The 20021-nt window shown below is 34.8% G+C and overlaps 1 protein-coding gene across 4 annotated transcripts in view; it reads left to right on the forward strand.

The window, feature by feature from the left end:
* Window positions 1-7346: 7346 nt before the first annotated feature.
* Window positions 7347-20021, forward strand: part of LOC145259682 (uncharacterized) — a 94807-nt gene continuing 82132 nt past the window's right edge. For all 4 annotated transcript variants that reach the window (XM_080117348.1, XM_080117350.1, XM_080117346.1 and 1 more), the window contains exon 1: window positions 7347-7558. The gene's annotated coding sequence lies outside the window, so the exon portion shown is untranslated. The remainder of the gene's footprint in view (window positions 7559-20021) is intronic.

The following is a 20021-nucleotide window of genomic DNA, read 5'->3' on the forward strand; positions in this document are numbered from 1 at the left end:
GCTACAAACTAATGATTGAAGATACAAAAAGCTTGAAGAATAAAAACCTTCTATAAAATAACTGGATGAAACATGAATACTATTTCCAATATAATTTGATTCAGCATCAAATAACCTGAAAAGGGCTGATATACCCTAAAAGAAAACAACCAAACAAAACCTGTTTTAGACATAGAAGAATACAATAGAAGATTTAGTGATTTTGAAAAACATAACATAACTCTGAAACTTGTTGACATATTAAAGGTTCCTGAGGAGCTACAAATGGAGCTACTTGAAATGTCTAGAGATGATATCCTGAAATCCCAATTTGACAAAACGGACGATCCCACTGAAATTTGGAAAAGAGTGATAGAATATCCTCATCTTCCTGCTTTTCAACAACTCGTACTTGACACAAATCAAGATATTCACTGAGAACACAGCTGATAGACATGCATCTAGATGAACAATTGATACCAAGAAAGATGGTGGCATCCTTCCACCGCTCCAGAAGATATCTCACTACTGATGCAATTCTCTATCTATATAAAAGCCAAGTACGTCCAAGGATGGAATACTGCTGCCATATCTGGACAGGAGCTGCTAAAAACAGCCTATCCTGCCTTGACAGAGTACAAAATAGACTTCGTGGCTTAGTGGGGGATGCTCTTTTCTCTTCCCTGCAACCTCTCTCCCACAGAAGAGACGTTGCAAACCTGTCTCTGTTTTATCGTTATTTCCATGGCAGGTGCTCTTCTGAACTCCAATCTCTGGTCCCCCCTCGCCAATCTTTTACGAAAAACACCCGTCTAGCTGAATCCACTGTGAAAAATTTTCCCCACTCTTTATCTGTGCCTAAATCAAAACGTAGATTCCATAAACAAAGCTTCTTTCTTAGAACTGCACGCCTGTGGAACTCTGTTCCGTTTGCCTGCTTCCCACCTGACTATAACCTGGATGTTTTCAAGTCCAACGTAAACAAATTTCTGATGAACCGCCCCCTTAAGTAAACACTTCATTAAATCTCCACACTAACGTACTGTACTTGCAATAACCCTTATCCCTGAGTGGCTTCCGGGCCTTGATAAGTGGTGACCACGGTGTAAAAAAAAAAAAAAAAAGAACCACTATGCTAGAACCAGATATTAAAGTGCTTTCTCAAAGGAAGCAAACGGTATAAGAGCCAAGTACGTCCAAAGATGGGATACTGTTGCTAGAAGCAGCTGATCCTGCCTTAACAGAGTTCAACATAGACTTCGTAGCCTAGTAGGGGATGCCCTTTTCTCTTCACTGCAGCCTCTTTCCTCACAGAAACGTTGCGGGCCTGTCTCTGCTATATCGTTATTTTTGTGGCAAGGAGGGCTTATCTGAGATCCAATCTATGGTCCTCCCTGAACTGACTTTCACAAAAAACACTCGTCTAACCAACACCACTATCAATAGTTTTCCTCACTCTTTATCTATACCTAAACCGAACATAGATTCCACAAACAAAGCTTCTTTCTTAGAACTACATGCCTATGGAACTCTGTTCCATTTTCCTGCTTTCCAACTGACTACAATATGGTCATCTTCAAGTCCACTGTGAACAAGTTTTTGATGAGCCATCCCTTTAAGTAATCCAATTTACCAATTTTTTCTTTTTTTTTCTTTTTACAAAAGAATTACCACTTATCAAGGCCTAGAAGCAACTCTAGGATAAGGGTTAAAGAGTGTACAGTGGTCAATGGGACAATATCATAGTAATCGTTAGAAGTGTAAATTTGGTAAATTGGATTATTTAAGGAGAACAGCTCATCAAGAACTTGTTTACATTGAACTTAAAGACAGCCATATTGTAGTCAGCTGGAAAGCAGGTAAACGGAAGAGAGTTCCACCGGTGTGTAGTTCTTGAAAAGAAGCTTATTTTTCCATGTACTACTGTACACTCATTAACCCTTATCCTTGAGTGGCCACTGGGCTTTGATAAGTGGTGATTCTTTGTAAAAAAGAAACGAAAAAACAAACCTCCAAGAAGTCATTGATTTGGATAAAGAATAAATACTTGGCTAAATGAATATTACATGATTTCATATTCTTGCTGTTTATAAACTTGTTTTTTTCTTTTCAGATAATTATCCTTTTACTTATTACTTGTACAAAGTTAGAAAACGTCATATCTCCTATTTTTTATTCATCGTCCTTAGCTTATTACACAAATAGTAAAATACTTAGCAGCCTAGTCACACAGAGATAAAATGAAAATAAAAATAACAACTGTTCAATGCCGCCTTTATGAGGGACAATGGATTTTAAAAGATCTTTATGAACTAAAATGTTCCCCCACCCCTAGTCTAGAAGCTTCCATCAATTTGTCATTTTAATACCTCGTTGTAATACAGCTTCCAATTCCAGTAGCTTCTTTCCAATGACTGAAAGGTTATGGAACTCTCTTCTTGGTCACGTTTTTCCTTCTACCTTCAGCCTTGGTCTTTTCAAGACTAAGGTCAATAAGCATCGCCTGTCTTTGCAATAATCCACTTTCGTTCTTGTTAACTCCTTACATCAAGTGGCTTCATGCCGTGTCTCGAGTGATTTCTATAAAAAAAAAAGAAAGAAATCCATGGAAATAGATTGTTTTTTTTTTATATTTTTACTTCTTTCTGCACATGCCCAAATTCATTTATTCAAGTGCTTTAATGTTATATCTTTCTTAACTTTTGTCTTGATAGCTACATTGGTAGGAGACATGGCTAGAGTGCTGAATGTTTTGATTTCAATCCTAACTAATGGCACCAAAGTCATTTTTTTTTTTTTTTTTTGCAGCTCCGTTGGCAGATGCTGCAGTTATAGTCAGCAGTAGGAATGGTGGGCGTGGCAGGGATGGACTGTATCCTCTCTCGCCTGTAGGTTCTCTTTTCTTCACATTGCCTTTCTCTCTTCTTTTCTGCTAATTTGATTCAATCCTTGACCTTTGTTTGCCAGGCTGTGCGATCGGATGACTCTGACTCGAGATTTTGTGACCGAATGCCACAAGTCTTCAGGTCTCTGCTGCAGGTATCCTTGTAGCGCAGAGTTGGTCATCCGATTGGTTGTGTTCCAGAGACCAGCTCACCATACAGGATGTCCTTTCAGATGTGACCAACTTCCATCCTGTACAAATGCAAGCGTCTCTGAGCTAGAATGGCAAACATGCTTGGTATGCCAGCCTGGAACAAGATGACTGTGTTTGTGATTTGATCCTGCCAGGAGATGCCTAAAAGCCGTCTGAGGTTGTGCATATGGAAAGCATTCAGATTTTGTTCTTGGTGTAAGTACAAAGTCCAGGACTCACTACCATAAAGAAGAGTATTCAGCAAGCAGTCTTCGTATACTCTCATCTTTGTGTTTAGTGTCAGTAAGGTGTTGTCCCACACTCTCTTGGTTAGACGAGCCATGGCAGTGGCCGCTTTGCCTATCCTTATGTTGAGTTCTGCATCCAGAGACAATTAGATGGTGATGGTGGATCCGAGGTATGTGAATTTGTCTACCACCTCCAGAGTGTGGTCGCCAATAGTGATTTTAGGGGTGGTGTTGATATCTTGGCTCATGATGTTGGTTTTCTTCAGACTGATGATGAGGGAGAACTGTGTGAATGAATTCGCAAAGCGGAAGATGAGTCACTGAAAACTTTCCTCAGAATGAACAACGAGAGCTGCGTCATCTGCGAATAACATCTTTCTAATGAGCACTTGGTGCACCCTCGTCTTTGCTCTGAGATGGGCGAAGTTGAATAGGTTACCATCGCTCCTAGTGTGGAGAAAGATGCTGTCGTCTGACTCATGGAATGTATAGCGCAGGAGCAAAGAGAAGAAGATGCCAAAGAGTGTAGGCGCAAAGAAGCATTCTTGCTTCACGTTGCTGCTTTTGATTGGGAAGGGAGCCAAGGAAGATCCATTGTACTGGACAGTGCCCATCATGTCATCGTGGAGTGATATTATAATCTGAAGGAGTTTGGAGGGACATCTAATCCTAAGAAGGAGGGTGAAAAGGCCCGATCTACTAACCAAATCAAATGCCTTGGTCAGGTCAATGTAGGCGAGGTATTGTTTGCAGCACTTTTCTTGCAGCTGCCTTATTCAGAACACCATGTCAATTGTTGATCGTTTGAAACCTACATGTGACTCCAAGTAAACACAACCAGCAAGCAGTTGAAGGCGGTTGAGGAGACTAACCGTGCAAAGGCTTTACTCACAACACTAAGGAGGGAGATTGTTCTTGGAGAGTGTGATGATCCTTGCACCCTGCATATCCTGGAGTATCATGCCCTCTTCCCAACACTGTAACAGGAGCTCATAGAGCTGACCTAGGAGTGAGTTCTCTCTTCCTGCTTTCAAAATTTCTGATGGAATTCCATCACTGCCTGGAGCTTTTCCACAGGAGAGTGAGTCAATGGCCTTCATCAGTTCATCGATAGTGGGAGGGGAGTCGAGCTCGTCCATGGTGGGCAATGGTGATATGTTCTGGATAAGTTTGTCACTGATGACTTGTTCCCTTAAGTATACCTCTTGGTAGTGCTCAGCCCATCTCTGCATTTGTTTACCGCGATCTTTGATGATCTCTCCAGAAGTAGACTTGATGGGTGTAACCTTGAAGATGCTGGAACCAAAGGTTTACTTTGTCCCATCATACATAGCCTTCGTGTTGCCACTGTCTGCAGCTGTTTGAATGCCTCTGCATAATCTCAGCCAGTAGTCATTCGCGCACTTGCGAGAGATCCTCTTGGTATTGTTGTGGGCTTCTCTGTATGTGGCTAGTGTCTTTTTGCAAGGCTGTCTCTTGTACTCTGAGAGAGCTGCTCCCTTTGCAGGTTCCATCTCTTCTATCCCAGCCTCGAACCAGTCTTTGTTACTTTTGTCCTTTTCCCAAAGGAGTCAATGGCAGCCTTGTACACAGCATTGCGAATGAAGTCCTAATGTGCCTGGACAAAGTCTGTGGAGCAAGCATTCAGAGCCTTTTCAATGGCCTTTGAAAAGTTCATGGGGTTCCTGCATTATCACTCCTGATGTGTCAACATCAGGGTGATGATTCTGCTTGGAGTGATGGATTGGTCGAGAATGAAGACGCACCTAGCTGCTGACCAGGGAATAGTCAGTGTCACAGTCAGCACTGTGGTAACTGCATGTGAGAAGCACCTGGTTCAGCATGGATTTCCGGATGATGACAAAATCCGGCTGGTGCCAATGCTTGGATCTGGGATATCTCCAGGACAATCTGTGGTGTAACTTGGTAACAAATAAGGTAATGCAGAGGTTCCTGTAGGAGCAGAGCTCCAGTAGCCGCTGGCCATTCTCATTGAGCATGCCAACGCCAAAGTGCCCAATGCAGTGTGGCTACTCGGGTGTTGAAGTCTCTGAGCAAGAGCACATTCTCATTTTCGGGGATTAGTCTGATCCTAGCATTGTGCTCCTTGTAGAAACCATCTTTGACATTAGCAGAAGAACAGAGCTCGGGGGGCATAGATGCTGAAGATGTGTGTTGAACCTGCGGAGGTGATGAGGTGCAGTGACACAATGTGCCCGGTTCCTTGGGAAGGAGATTCCAATGACGGCAGAATGGAGTTACGCATTGCAAAGCCGACTCCATGAATCTGGTGCTCATTTGATTCCAGGCCTTGCGAGAAGAAAGTGCAGAACATCTTCTTGAAACTGCCACGGTTGACTAATCGTGTCTCTTGAAGGGCAGCAATGTCAATGTTCCATTCGACTAGCTCATGGTCGATAATTGCTGTTTTTCTAGCGTCTTCAATTTATTGAAGGTCGTCGGAGAGGCCAGAATGTATGGTTCTAACATTCCAAGTTGCCACCCACAAAGCCGGTGGTTTCATTACCTTTTCCTTTATATTTTAACTTAGTACTAGGTTTTTCAGTTAGTCTTCTGACTGTCGAATCTTCACACACCTAAGGAAACAAGCAAGTTTTGGCATTGTAGGAGCTTATTGTCAGAGGGCTGCTCAGGTTGTGACGGGCAGTGACTGAAATTCTTCTAGAAATCCTCACTGTCAGGAGCAAACCCCCTGCACCCAGCTCTATGTCAATTGGTGTTAAGCCTAAAACAGATAATTGCTGACTCCCTGCGCTATTTCTACTTTATTACTAAAATAATAACAGGGAAAATACATCTTTTGGATAAATGCGTACCTGAATGAAAAAAAAAAAAAAAATTGCAAAAATAAATAAATAAATAAATAAAATAAAATAAGTAAATAAATTTCGTTTTTGAGTTTCCGGTTCGGTCTTTAAGTTTGATGGACGCGGACGATTTTTTTTTAGTAGTGATTTGGCCAGGGTATTCCGATAGTCACATTTACCATTAATACTATAATTAGGATGCTTCAAAATTTGAAAGGGATTTTGAGCTCTTTAAATTGTCAAACAGAACTTAAGGTATTTTCCGGTTTAACAAGAGCAGTTTTTTTTTAAAACTAAAATTTGAGTTTTATATGTGTGTGTGTGTGTGTGTGTGTGTGTGTGTGTGTGTGTGTGTGTGTGTGTGTGTGTGTTAGTCTTTTAAACTAATTAATAAAGTAATTTTTTGCTCGAATAAAAGTTCTGTTGGTAATGTAAAACATGGATTTTCGCATGCGTTCCTGTCATATAAAAGAACCGAAAATGTCCCCGGTTTCGATTATTAAGAATAAAATCCTTCAACTGTTCTCGGTCGTAAGGGGAGAAACCTTCTTAGACTGAAGCATTGCTTCCGTGAAGCAATCTGTAATATTTGTTTTCATTTGAGAGTTCTCCTCTTTTAGGGGAGCTAGATTTCCCTCATATTACAAATCCGTTTTGTGTCTAACGTTGCCCTCGTAGGAAGCCAAGTAAATAGGAGAACCTTCAAAGTCCGTACGGACCCATACTAGCGCAATTGTAAAGTACTTCGTAAAACATAGTTCAAGTTACACTTTTTTGGAGGTTGAAGGTTCAATCCTCATTGCAGGCGACACTCAAAATACAATTGCGAATTACTTAGGACTTCTTTCTTATATAATGGCTGACAGAACGAGAGGATGCTACCCCTGTGGATTAAATAAAGGATTCCATGCGAAATTCCGTACAAATTACAGAGTTCGACAAAATACACCTGAGGAAGGTTGGAGGTTACATCGATCGAAACGTTGTGAAAAATAACACGTAAAGATGAGGACAGTAGTCCGAAGAATCCAAACAATACTTAAAAGACTTGATTAAAAACATTTTTAAATATATGTATAAATATATTTGTAATTTAATTGGACTAGAAAGGAGTTCGGGAGTGGGGCATATAGAAGGTAGAGTATTTCTACTAGTATATACATATTTATCACTTAGCTACGCCTGGCATTTAAAGAAAGAAAGAGGAGAAGAGAAGGAAACAAAGACAAGGAGGAAGGGGGAATAGCACCAGGCGTAACTAATCGATGATCGACTTCCGGTGACAACAAGCGGAGAATAAACAGCAGCAGCAGCCAAGTTTCGAACGTTTTTTAAATCTACAAAAACAATAACAATTTTTTTCCCAAACGTTTTTTTTGGATCTACAAAAGAACTCTAATGCAACTAGCAGAGCAGGAATATTGCAGGTAAGTAAACATTTTTTTTTATTACTTACCTGTAGCCAACATAAGAATTTTGAAGCTGGATGAAATTGTCATTTGCGGACAGAAAAAAAAAAAAACAATAAAAAATAATAGATAAAAAAAACAAAAAAAAAAAAACCCGCTAACTCTTCGCGGAGAAATAGATTTCTCCTGTTCGTTCATCCGTTCTTTTTTTTCTCCGAGAAAGGACGGATGACTTTTCGGTCGCAATGGCTTATTTTTCATTTATTTATTTATTTTCAATTTAATATAATAAGTGAAATATAAGTACTCGGTTAATGGAAATAGATAATAATAATAATAATAATAATAATCGGTTTGGTTGGTTTTATAAAGATCCTGTTGAATGATAAAACTAGGGTGATTATTTTTGACAATCTTTTCTTTTTTTTGGTTTTTTTTTGGGGTTTTTTTTCTAATTATTTTTTGAAAATGTCATTGGAAACGAAGGAATGGCCTTTTTTTTAAAAAAAAAATTCCTTATTTTGCAGAGAAAAGTTCAATATTTAATTTTTTTTTATGATGTATCCAGCAGATTAATAAGTAACTTATCTTGCCTTTGGTAACATTTATTTGTCATATGTTTTGGTGCTTATGCACTTATTGTACCGCGTTATTTATTTATTTTTATTTTTTCATTTTCGGTACTTCTGCATCTATGTTACCGTGTTGAACGTTTTAAATTAATTTTTTTTTTTAACTTGTGTTCACCCCTTACCCTTACGAAGCATATCGCCATTTGGACGTAAGTGGTTACTATTTGGGGCCATGTCTAGGGAAGATTAACAAGATATTTGTTTATGTTACATTTAAATTTCTGCATATCAGTACAGCCAGGGAAGCAGGCAGGGAATTCCAAAGTCTAGCTATTTGGGGGGAAGAAACTATTAGAATAGAAAGCTTTTGGTATTTAGGGAAGGAAGGGGTGAAATCTTATTGCTGAGCGAGTTTATTATTTAGAAAGCCACTCGTAACATGGGGAGGGTGTTTTGTAACTACTCACTACTTTCACCTAACAATTTAATAAAAAAAAATATCGTTAAAATTGAATTTAATTTGACTGCGCTATTAAAAAAAAAAGTACTAGTGCAGTGCACTTATTGATCCGTGCTGAAATAATAACGTTATTATTTAAAAAGCCATTCTTAACATGGGGAGGGTGTTTTGTACTATTCTATACTTTAACCTTATAATTGAATTAAAAAAAAAAACTTTAATTAAACTTGGAAATACGATTTAAAAAATAGCGCGGATCAGTAAGTGCACTAGCACAAAAAAAAAATAGCGCGGTCAAGTTAAATTCAAGTTTTACGGTATCATTTTTAATTAAATTAAGTGAAAGTACAGAATAGTTACAAAACACCCTCCCCATGTTATGAATGGCTTTCAACTTTTATTTCAGCGCGGTGCCGGTGCAATAAGTGCATAACTTTTTTTTTTTTTTTTTTTGCAACTGCACATTATTCACCGTTAATTGACGACTTTAGCAGGTTTTCGGGTATGCTAAAAACGAATATCGTATTTAAATTTGGGGGGAGATAAGTAGTTTTCTGAATATTAAAATTTTTATTATCCAATGTAATCCTTTGCTTTCGCTGGTGGCCATGTTTTCCCAACTGAACAAGTATTAATGAGCATGCTCATGCGTGTTAAAAAAAAGACCCTTAATTCATTAAGTACATTGCGGGGAAATATGTCTTAATATCCAGAAAACTACTTATCTGTCTCAAATTTGAATGTGATATTCGTTTTCAGCATACCCGAAAACCATCTTAAAGATGGATGTTGAGGTATAGTTAAAGTAAAAAAAAAATACATTATTTATTGTATCACTATTTTGTTGCCTATATTAATGCAAAATGCCTTTTAACATTGTATTTTGTTTGCTATTTGTCCCCCCCCCCCAACATTTAGTTCATTTTTTTTTTTAATTAAGAAAAAAACGACGCTTCTACAGAATTGGGACGAAATTTTGTAGTCGACAAATGGAGTATTCAGATTAAAAACAAAAACAAAAAAAAACAATGGTTTCAACTGTTTTTTTTTTTTTGTGAATTCTAATAAATTACAATAGTAGCTTCCAAATTATGCAGTCGAAATTACCTGAATATTACTGAATTATTAAAAAAAATATTTAAAAAAAAACAACTTTAATCGTGTTAGCAGGTGAAAAAATGCTGCTGCCATCTTGTTTAAATCATAACGGAAAATTACCTCCCTTTTGAACTCTCCCGTGTCTTACGATCGTTTTCGTCAAATTCTACTTTTTATTTTCTTTAATAAATAATTTTCTACCTTATCGATTTTCGTAATTTTTCGATATAATCATTTTAAAAATACGAGGAATACGTAGATACCATCGTTTTCATGTGAAATTCAGTTTTACGGTTTCCGAAATTTCGTCCCAGTAGTGTAGAAGCACCGAAAAAACTCATTTTCTTTGTTTTGAAAAATTATTTACTAAAAGATTAATTTAAAGGATTGGCTGTTCTGAGAAGCCGTTATAATAGCATAATTCGAAAATCGAAATATTGAATAAGTAAAACCAATTGTACTTAATTGGCATGTCACAGTAATGAATATATCCAAAAATTACGAAAAACGATAAGGTAGGAAATTATTAATAAAATAGCTTTCGAAGACAATGATATCGAACATTTTTATGCAAAAAAAAATGTTTGATTCACACAAATAACAAAATCGATCTGTTCTTTCTTTAATCCGTGTCGTCTCATCTATCCCGTCGTGGTAACCACCTGACGAAGGCCAGAGGAATAATTGGCCGAAACGTCGTGGAACAACAAAAAGATGAGGATAACAGTCCGCAATGAATAAATAATACTCATCTCAATAAACATTCCTATTAAATATGTACCATTCGGTACGAACCTGATAATGGAAGATCAGATAATAAATAAACGTGGATTTATAAAACCAAAATAAAAAAAAATAAAAAATCCAATCTTCAGAGCCCGTGGCGCAGTAAAATCTCTACAGTTCCAGGTGAGCATTGTCTGAAGATAGCAGTTTCAATCTTACCCAAAACCGGCCAGAGGCTTAGTTGGCCAAAAACGCGGCAAGACGACAACTATGTAAGGCAGTAATTGTTGAGGATGCAGTTAGGAGATTCGAAATTCCTATCCTGTCGAGGGCCAAAGGAAGAGTCGTGAAACAAAAGATGAGGATAATACTCATCTCAATAAGCATGGTAATGTTCTATTTAAGCGTCGGGGAAAAAATTATGACTATGATTATTTAAAATAACGTATTTAAACCAAGTTAAACTAAACGAACAGAATCAAATTCTAGACTCGTTCAATTCTCAAATGTTTTTACTCTTAACCAAAAAAAGTGATATATATATATATATATATATATATATATATATATACACACACACGCACGCACGCATGGGAACATGCTTAAGGGAACAACGTGGATACTAAAAAGAGTTCTCTCGGTTGGTTTCAATAAAAAGCAGGGCAATGTTGGCAGCTGGTTTGGCTGCCCCATACCCAGCGTTACAATCTTCAAAGGAAGAAAATTTTAAAAAAATAAAAATAAAAATAACAAAAAATTGAACTTTATATTCAATTTTGTTTGAATTGAATATTTTTGGAAATTTTTTTTAAACGGGAATAATCACCGGTCACGTGAGAATCTCAATATTTTTCTCGGTGATGGTCACAACTTTAGAACGTTATAATTGAAAACTGATCCTCGACGATAAGTCATAAAGCACCCCCTCCCTGTGTTAAGAATGGTTTTCTAAATAATCTTATTCCATACTGTAACTTCTCTACTTGAATACCCCTCCTTATACAGTCTAACATCATCAGTGGATTTTTAGGAGTTTTATCACAGCACAAGCAGAAGGGCCCAGCGTATAAAATCAACAGTAGGTTCTTTGATAAGACCAGGGCGCGTTCCAACCGAATGTTTTAGAGCACAATGGAACCTTGATACTTGACTTTTGCATTTAAAACTTGAATTCAAGCCATTATATAAACATAATTTTATAAAATCAACAGTAGGTTCTCTACAGTGCAATGTAGACTATAATGTATTGTGGATTAAGTCACTACAGAGAGGCATGTGGTTTCCTTCCTGTGTATGGCAGTAGGTCCCCCGACTAGAACAAGTAATCAAACGATTTAATTGAAAAATGGCCGATTTCACTGATTTAGACATATAAAACATCCTAATTCAATCCCGGGTAACATCAGGTTTCTCTGCTAGTATTAAAATAACTAAATGACCTGTTAAACTAATGAGATGGTATCTATATATAAAAGTGAAATTGTCTGTTTGTGTGTGTACATTTCCCTACCAAACTATCAATTTTCAGTCTACAAACTTGAGATTTGGAAAATCTTTTTAATCGGTTTTCGGTCAGAAATTTGGCTGTCGAGGGGTCAAAGTTCAACAATTTGACCTTTGAAAACTCTACCAAACTCTTCCGCCAATTTTGGGTCTAAACACTTGAAATTTTCAATGTAGGTTACTTGGACATGGATCAAACTTTTTAATTTGATTTGAGCCCAAAGGGGCAAAATTGGGGGCAAAATTTAAAAAATTTGACCTCGGCGATCTCTACCAAATTACTAAGCCAATTTTTGGTCTAAACATTTGAAATTTTACATAAAGTGTATTCAGATATGGGGCAAGCTTTTTAATCAGTTTTTGTCCGAAAATTTGGCTGCCAAGCGGTCAAAGTTCAAAAGATTTGACCTTTGCCATCTCTAGCAAACTATTCAGCCAATTTTGGGTCTAATCATTTTAAATTTTACATTTTAAGGATATTCAGACATGCAGCAAGCTTTTTAATAAGTTTTTGGGCGAAAATTTGGCTGGCAAGAGGTCAAAGTTGAAAGAGTTGACCTTTGCAGACTCTACCAAACTCCTCTGCCAACTTTGGGTTTAAACTAGGCACCGCCAAAAATGGCCGCAAAATCAAGTTGTTGTTGTTTTTTAAAACTAAATTGCATTTATTAAAATCCATTATTTCTGAGTAACTTTTTTTTTCCAGAAAGATAAAACCCTGAATTTTATCATATAGAAAACAGAATAATGTAAAACTTTTTCTACTATTTTTAATTAAATTTTAAATGTTAAATTTTCCCAAAAAGTTAACAATTGACATTTTTTGTCTTGCACAAAAAACGTACTTAAATATTTAAAAAAAAAAAGGTTTTTGAAATAATTAATTTATTTATTTATTGTCTAAGATTTAGGATGAATTTCTAAGAGAATATGCAAAAATATTATAATAAAAGTACCTGAATTTCAAATAATTCCACTTATTCATATAGATAACCAGATATTTCGCGTCGATGTAGAGTCTAGATCGACTCTGTTTACGTTTGCTTTTGATAAGAAGAAAACTATGGAAGACCAAACAGGCCAAAAAAACTTATTTTTCAGTGACGAAAATTTCAATGTATTATTAACGCTGAGGCTGGCCAGTACCAAATGGGTGACCATTTGTATGAGTTTGGTTTTTAATGTGTATGTGTGTGGGGGCCAGGCTCCCCAAAATGGGGGGGGGGGCAATTTAAAGCAGAATAAAAAAAAATTATTTCAGCGCGTTTGATCCACCGTAGTCGAAAGGCGGCAAACGTTTCAAACGGGATCGAAAAAAATGATGCTATTTTTAACACAAAGGGCACAATATTTATCGAATTTTTTTTTTTTTTTGTATCGATTATTCAAATTATTCAAAGCATGCCCTGTTTAATAATGGTCATGCATTATTCGGCTCACTAAAAAAAAATTGTTAATTTATTTATCAAAAATTTTAAAATGGCTTTTTTCGTATAAATATTAAAAAAATTTTTTTTTTTGTTTTGCTTAACTTAAGTTAATTATTTTACTTAACATATTCACCGAATTTCACACTTCAAAACTCAAAAGCGGGATAATTAAACACAATCAAAGTTCTGATATTCAGACGTCAAAATAAGGTATGCAAACAATTTTTTTTTTTTTTTTAATCTATAATTCTGTCCCTTACAACAACACAATATGTTTTGTTCAGTTTCAGATGATTATTTTAAGCATATTTGTTCCCACTTCAAAACAAGGGGGGTTTTGTAAGCAAAAAAAATATATATATATAAATATCGTTTATGAAAAATAAGTACACTGTTATAAAGTTCATTCTTCTCCTAATAATCGCTGAAAATTTCGTATTGATCGGATAATTACCTGATTTTTGGTAGATTTTTAAAAAGACGGTCCGTTAAAAAGTACTGACCTGCCCCCCCCCCCCAGTTTTGGCGGTGCCTAGTTTAAACACTTGAAGTTTTAGATGTAGGTTACCTGGACATGAGTAAAACTTTTTAATATATATATACATATGCACATAAAGTTATGAACAGTACATAGAGCCCGAGCAAAGCCGGACTGAACTGCTAGTAATTAAATATAAATAAAAGGTGATGAAAATAAGAAATTTTTGAAAAGTTTGAGATTTGAAAGATTTTTTTTTTCTTCAAAAATATTTTTCTCTTCAGGTAAAACTTTAGAAATTAACATTCGAAAAATCGTTAACAAAAAAAAACAAAAAAAAAACTAACATATACCAAACGCAACAGAACTTGATTATTTATCGACCTGTACATGTGTTTAACTGTTTAATTTCAAATTTGAAAATAAAAGAAAAACAAAACGACGTACGCTACTACTAACCATAAGTCCGTGTAGCAATCCCCCCAGACTTGGGGTTAGTGGTAGGGTAAGTCATTTTTTTATGGACAGCACATTTCATGTCCACCACAAATCACACGCCTGACTAAAATTAATCGCAGTAGTTTAAAACTAAAGAAAATTCATCTGTTTTTGGTGGCATTTTTAAGGAATTGCAGCGTATTTATGTGCATTTACTACAGATTATTTGGAAACCGTTAATTTCTGGAGATTTTTAGTAGCATATTCTAGTTTCTTACACAAAAATACACTTGTATGGCAAATGTCATGGCTTAATCTTGTGTTTTAACAAAGATATAACATTAGGCACCGCCAAAATTGGCCGAAAAATCAAGTTGTTGTTGTTGTGTTTTAAAATGAAATTACATTTATTAAAATCAATTATTTCTGAGTAACTTTTTTTTTTTCCAGAAAGATAAGACCCTGAATTTTATCATATAGAAAACAGGATAATGTAAAACTTTTTCTACTATTTTTAATTAAATTTTAAATGTTAAATTTTCCCAAAAAGTTAACAATTGACATTTTTTGTCTTGCACAAAAAACGTACATAAATATTTTTTAAAAAAGGTTTTTGAAATAATTAATTTATTTATTTGTTGTCTAACTAAGATTTAGGATGATTTTCTATGAGAATATGCAAAAATATTATAAGTACCTGGATTTCAAATAATTCCACTTATTCATATAGGCAACCAGTTACTTCGCGTCGATCTAGAGTCTAGATCGACACTGTTTACGTTTGTAGTCGATAAAAAGCAAACTATGGAAGACCAAACAGGCCAAAAAAACTTATTTTTCAGTAACGAAAATTTCAATGTATTATTAACGCTGAGGCTGGCCAGTACCAGATGGGTGACCATTTGTATGAGTTTGGTTTTTAATGTGTATGTGTGTGGGGGCCAGGCTCCCCAAAATGAGGGAGGGGCAATTTAAAGCAGAATAAAAAAAAAAATTATTTCAGCGCGTTTGGTCCACCGTAGTCGAAAGGCGGCAAACGTTTTCAAACGGGAACGAAAAAACGATGCTATTTTTATTAACACAAAGGGCACAATATTTATCGAATTTTTTTTTTTTTTTGTAGCGATTCTTCAAAGCATGCCCTGTTTAATAATGGTCATGCATTATTCGGCTCGCTAAAAAAAAAATTGTTAATTTATTTATCAAAGATTTTAAAATGGCTTTTTTCGTATAAATATTTAAAAAAAAATTTTTTTGTTTTGCTTAACTTAAATTAATTATTTTACTTAACATATTCACCGAATTTCACACTTCAAAACTCAAAAGCGGCATAATTAAACACAATCGAAGTTCTGATATTCAGACGTCAAAATAAGGTATGCAAACAATTTTTTTTTTTTTTTTATCTATATTTCTATCCCTTACAACAACACAATATGTTGTGTTCAGTTTCAGATGATTATTTTAAGCATATTTGTACCACCTCAAAACAAGGGGGGGGTTGTAAGTATATATATATATATATATATATATATATATATATATATATATATATATATATATATATATATATAAATATCGTTTATGAAAAATAAGTACAGTTATAAAGTTCATTCTTCACTTAATAATCGCTGAAAATTTCGTATTGATCGGATAATTACCTGATATTTGGTAGATTTTTACAAAGACAGTCCGTCAAAAAGTACTTACCTGTCCCCCCCCCCCAGTTTTGGCGGTGCCTACATAAAATTTTTACTGAAAAAGTAGTGTAAAAAGTGCACACTGTCTTTAAAGAGGGGAAAATATCCAAACGTGAGAGACAAAAAAATCAAGTTCTTCTATGTATGCCATTATTGAAATATCTTAAGCCATTTTAATTTTTTCATGGTATTGCAATTTTGAATATTAAGAATTAAAAAAAAAAAAAAAAATACAAAAATGGTGGTTATTTTTATGTTTCCTCTTTTGGGTTTATTTATTTGGCAGTTTATATTTACAGCTTAATCAAGACATTAAAAAATGAAAATATCGAAAAAAGGTTTTGAGCTGAAGATCTCAAAAAAAAAAAAAAAAAAAAAAAAAAAAAAAAAATTCACTTAATTTGATCGAGTAGTTTTTTTGTTTTTTTTTACAACGGAAAAACACGTTTTTATGACAGCGCGTTGAAGGCAGACATCTTTGAATTTTTTGAACACCCCACGGGGAGATAACTCAATTTAAAGCGCCGACACTCCTTCCTCATCTTTAATAACTAGCTTTTCTTCCTAAAAATCGAACCTTTTGCTCGGTATCATAACAAATTGTTTTATCGCAGTACAAAAAAACAAAAACTACTCGATTAAATTAAATTTTTTTTTTTTTTTTGAGAGCTTCATTCCATAACGGATACGTACAATATAACCCCTTTTTTTTTTTTTTTTTTTTTTTTTTTTTTCAATATTTTCATTTTTTTAATGTCTTGATTAAACTGTACAAGTACCATACCATTATTTTTACTTTTAAAACGAGGGCAAAGTTATGAGATCGGTTTTTAACATCGGAGGAGGGGGCCTAGCTCCTTCCACCTCCCCACAAAAAAAAAAAATGTGCATTTTGGATTTGGATATTGTCTCAGTCTAGAAATATTTCTTTTTCACTAACTAAAATAGAAATATCCTTTTCTCCACGTTAAAAACGACCCCGGTGTCTAACTGTGTCCTCTGGGGAGGCATTGTAAATAGGAACTAAAATAGAATTACTTTCAGGAAATTTAAAGTTTACAGATCGGCAAATAATTAAATTGTACTGCGTTTGGTACAAATAAATTTTTATTTCTGATTTCATGATGTCCATTATTTTCTACTTTAAGAAAAATAATATAAAGTAAAGATAAAAACGGATTATTTTTATTTTAAAAACTAGAAGGGCTATCCAGCGTTGCCCGGAAACAAACATTTAAAAATCGGTGTATAATATCCCTTTCTCTCTCTCCCATCACTAATCCTCTCTTTTCCCCTCTCACTTTCTTTTTCACCCTCCCTTTTTTTCTCTAACTTTTTCTCTCCCTTCCTTCTTATTTCTCCTATTCTTTTTCAAAACTATTTGACCTATCTTCTGTCTTATTTTTTAAACAACTATTAACCCGAACGAAAAGAGAAACGGTGATTTGTTATCACCCCCTCCCTTCCGCACTAAATGCAGTTCCTGATTACCACCAAGGGGATGAATGCTACAATTTGGTATCGTATAGAATCTGATGATATAAGGTTTCTAAGAGTATCTTATGTAGTTTTTAACTTTTAACCTGACACGTAAAGAATTACGATCTTCCGGGGGTTTTCTTTTTGTTTCTTTTGTTTTTTTTGTTTTTTTTTTGTTTTTGTTTTTTTTTTGTTGGGGTTTTTTTTTGTTGGGGTTTTTTTTTGTTGTTTGTTTTTGTTGTCTTTTGTTTTTGTTGTTTTTTGTTTTTGTTGTTTTTTGTTTTTGTTGTTTTTTGTTTTTGTTGTTTTTTGTTTTTGTTGTTTTTTGTTTTTGTTGTTTTTTGTTGTTTTGTTGGTTATTTTGTTGTTTTTTTGTTGGTTTTTGTTTGTTTTTTGTTTTGTTTGTTTTTGTTTTTTGTTTTTGTTTGTTTGTTTTTGTTTTGTTTGTTTGTTTTTTTGTTTTGTTTGTTTTGTTTGTTTGTTTTTTTGTTTTGTTTGTTTTTGTTTTTTTTGTTTTGTTTGTTTGTTTTTTGTTTGTTTTTGTTGTTTGTTTTTGTTTTTTTTCTTTTTTTTTAATGTTCCATTTGCAACATCAATTCTTTTAAAAATTTATTTGAAGTTTAATTTTTCAAAATTATATTTTAAAAAATGTTTTTAAAATATTTACGCTTTAAATTGGTTCGTATTCTTTTATCAAAGTACTTTTAGCTATTTTTCTTTTCAACACATGTAAACAAACAAAAGTTTGGAAACTGCGTAATTTTTTTATTTTTGGTAGCAAACACACCTTTTTGTTGGGAAACAAACATGTTTACTGGCGAATTTATAACGAAAACAACTGCAGCAATTAGTCGTGTGTTACTTTAGTAAGACTATACATTTCGGGTTAGATTCGGAAAAGTTGTCAAAAAACAAATTATATAACAAATGTTATCAAAAGCAAGATAAGTTACTTTTCTACTTGATAATTTATTTAGTGTTTTTATTTAATGTAAAATGTTTATTCGGTTTGAAAAACAAGGAATATTGAATGCTACCGGAGAACAAGAAAAAATAGCTGCGATGTCTCTTTACACCTTTGAAGTGTCGATAATCACTTCAAAATAAGAAATCAAACAAAATGGTGGTAGAAACCCACCCAATAAATGTCACGGAAAGTCTGTAACAAACTTGAATATCCAATGTAGTAGCAAATCTTAGGAACATGTTTACCAGAAAAAACAGTTGGAAATCAGTCATACACCATTCACTATGACTACGAAATTCCTACAACTACATTCCTAGAAAATGGAGCTATTAGAGGAGCAACCGGGATAATGAAAAACAATTTCAAAAGCTATCTGGCGAATATACCCGGTGAACCAAGTGCAAGAGAAATACAGACAATAGCACTTAAAGGGATGGTTAGAATCTTAAAAAGATCTCTCGGTTGGAGTAACTAAAGTAATGGGAGAATGTTTGGCATCCGATAGAATGGCCCATCCCCAGCAAAAACGAAGTGAAAAGAAAATTAAAGCTAAAAGGAGAACTAATTCAAGAATCCTATTAAACTACAGAATATCAGAGTTCCTTTTTTTTTTTTTTCTGCGGATAAGATGTGATGGGGGGGGGGTCTTCCCTTAAGAATTGGATTCTTGTCAAGACAAGATCGATACCTCTTGTTGGAACACCATTAAAACTGTTAGTAACTTTTTTTCGCTGAAATTAATTTAGTGTGTAATTTCATGATGTGCAAACTCTTCTTCTTCCGGAAGAAGCTCAAACTCCCGTGAGCCTTTGCTATAGAAAAGCCGGCTGGTGCATCCGGTTCACAAATTTCAACAAAACTGCTGAAGGATTTAAAATAAAGAGAAAGACAGAGCAATTAAAAAAAAACTTAATTTTTTTTTTTTTTTTTTTTTTTTTTTTTACCTACCATTAGGAGTTCTCACACAAATCATCATCAGTGATTACTAGAACCATGACAACAGCATATTCTTTTTATTGTTTTGACTATCGAGTATATATCCGACACGGTTAGACGCAGTTAATCAACAGAGAACTACAGCACTCTATAAAAACATAAGATATCAAGGGATACACACTCTAGAGTCAAAACAATGAAAAGAATATGCTGTTGTCCTAGCCATACTTATTTCTCACTGACAACAATTGGTGGTCTTCCCTGGAGTCTGGGTGAAAAGTCTAACCGGATTTTCAATGCTCTCCACCGCTTTCAAAAACCTTTGCAAATGAATTTGAGTTATCACAACAGTCGCTTACCATTGATTTCTTGCTGGCAATGACCATTGGTTATCACTGGAATTTGAGCGGCAGTAAGCCTCTCCAAGGTCTCGGTTATCTTCACACTCATCCAGTGGAGATCTGGTTAGTGCTTTCCCCTCCTTAGTCTTTTCATCCTCCTTGACACTTCATGACTATTTGTTAGGTATGAGCAAAATAAATAGCCAGTCTCCAAAATGTTTGGATCCTTCCATTCACTTAAGAATTTACTCAAATTCAGGAAATCAACCAGTTTGAATAGTATTTTCACATCACTCTGTAGAGGTAGCTATAGGCCTAAGTTCAATATGAATGTATTCGGTGATAAGACAGTT

Source organism: Euprymna scolopes, chromosome 35 (genome assembly GCF_053919585.1).
Source record: "Euprymna scolopes isolate OS-2025 chromosome 35, ASM5391958v1, whole genome shotgun sequence".
In the NCBI taxonomy this organism is placed as follows: domain Eukaryota; kingdom Metazoa; phylum Mollusca; class Cephalopoda; order Sepiida; family Sepiolidae; genus Euprymna; species Euprymna scolopes.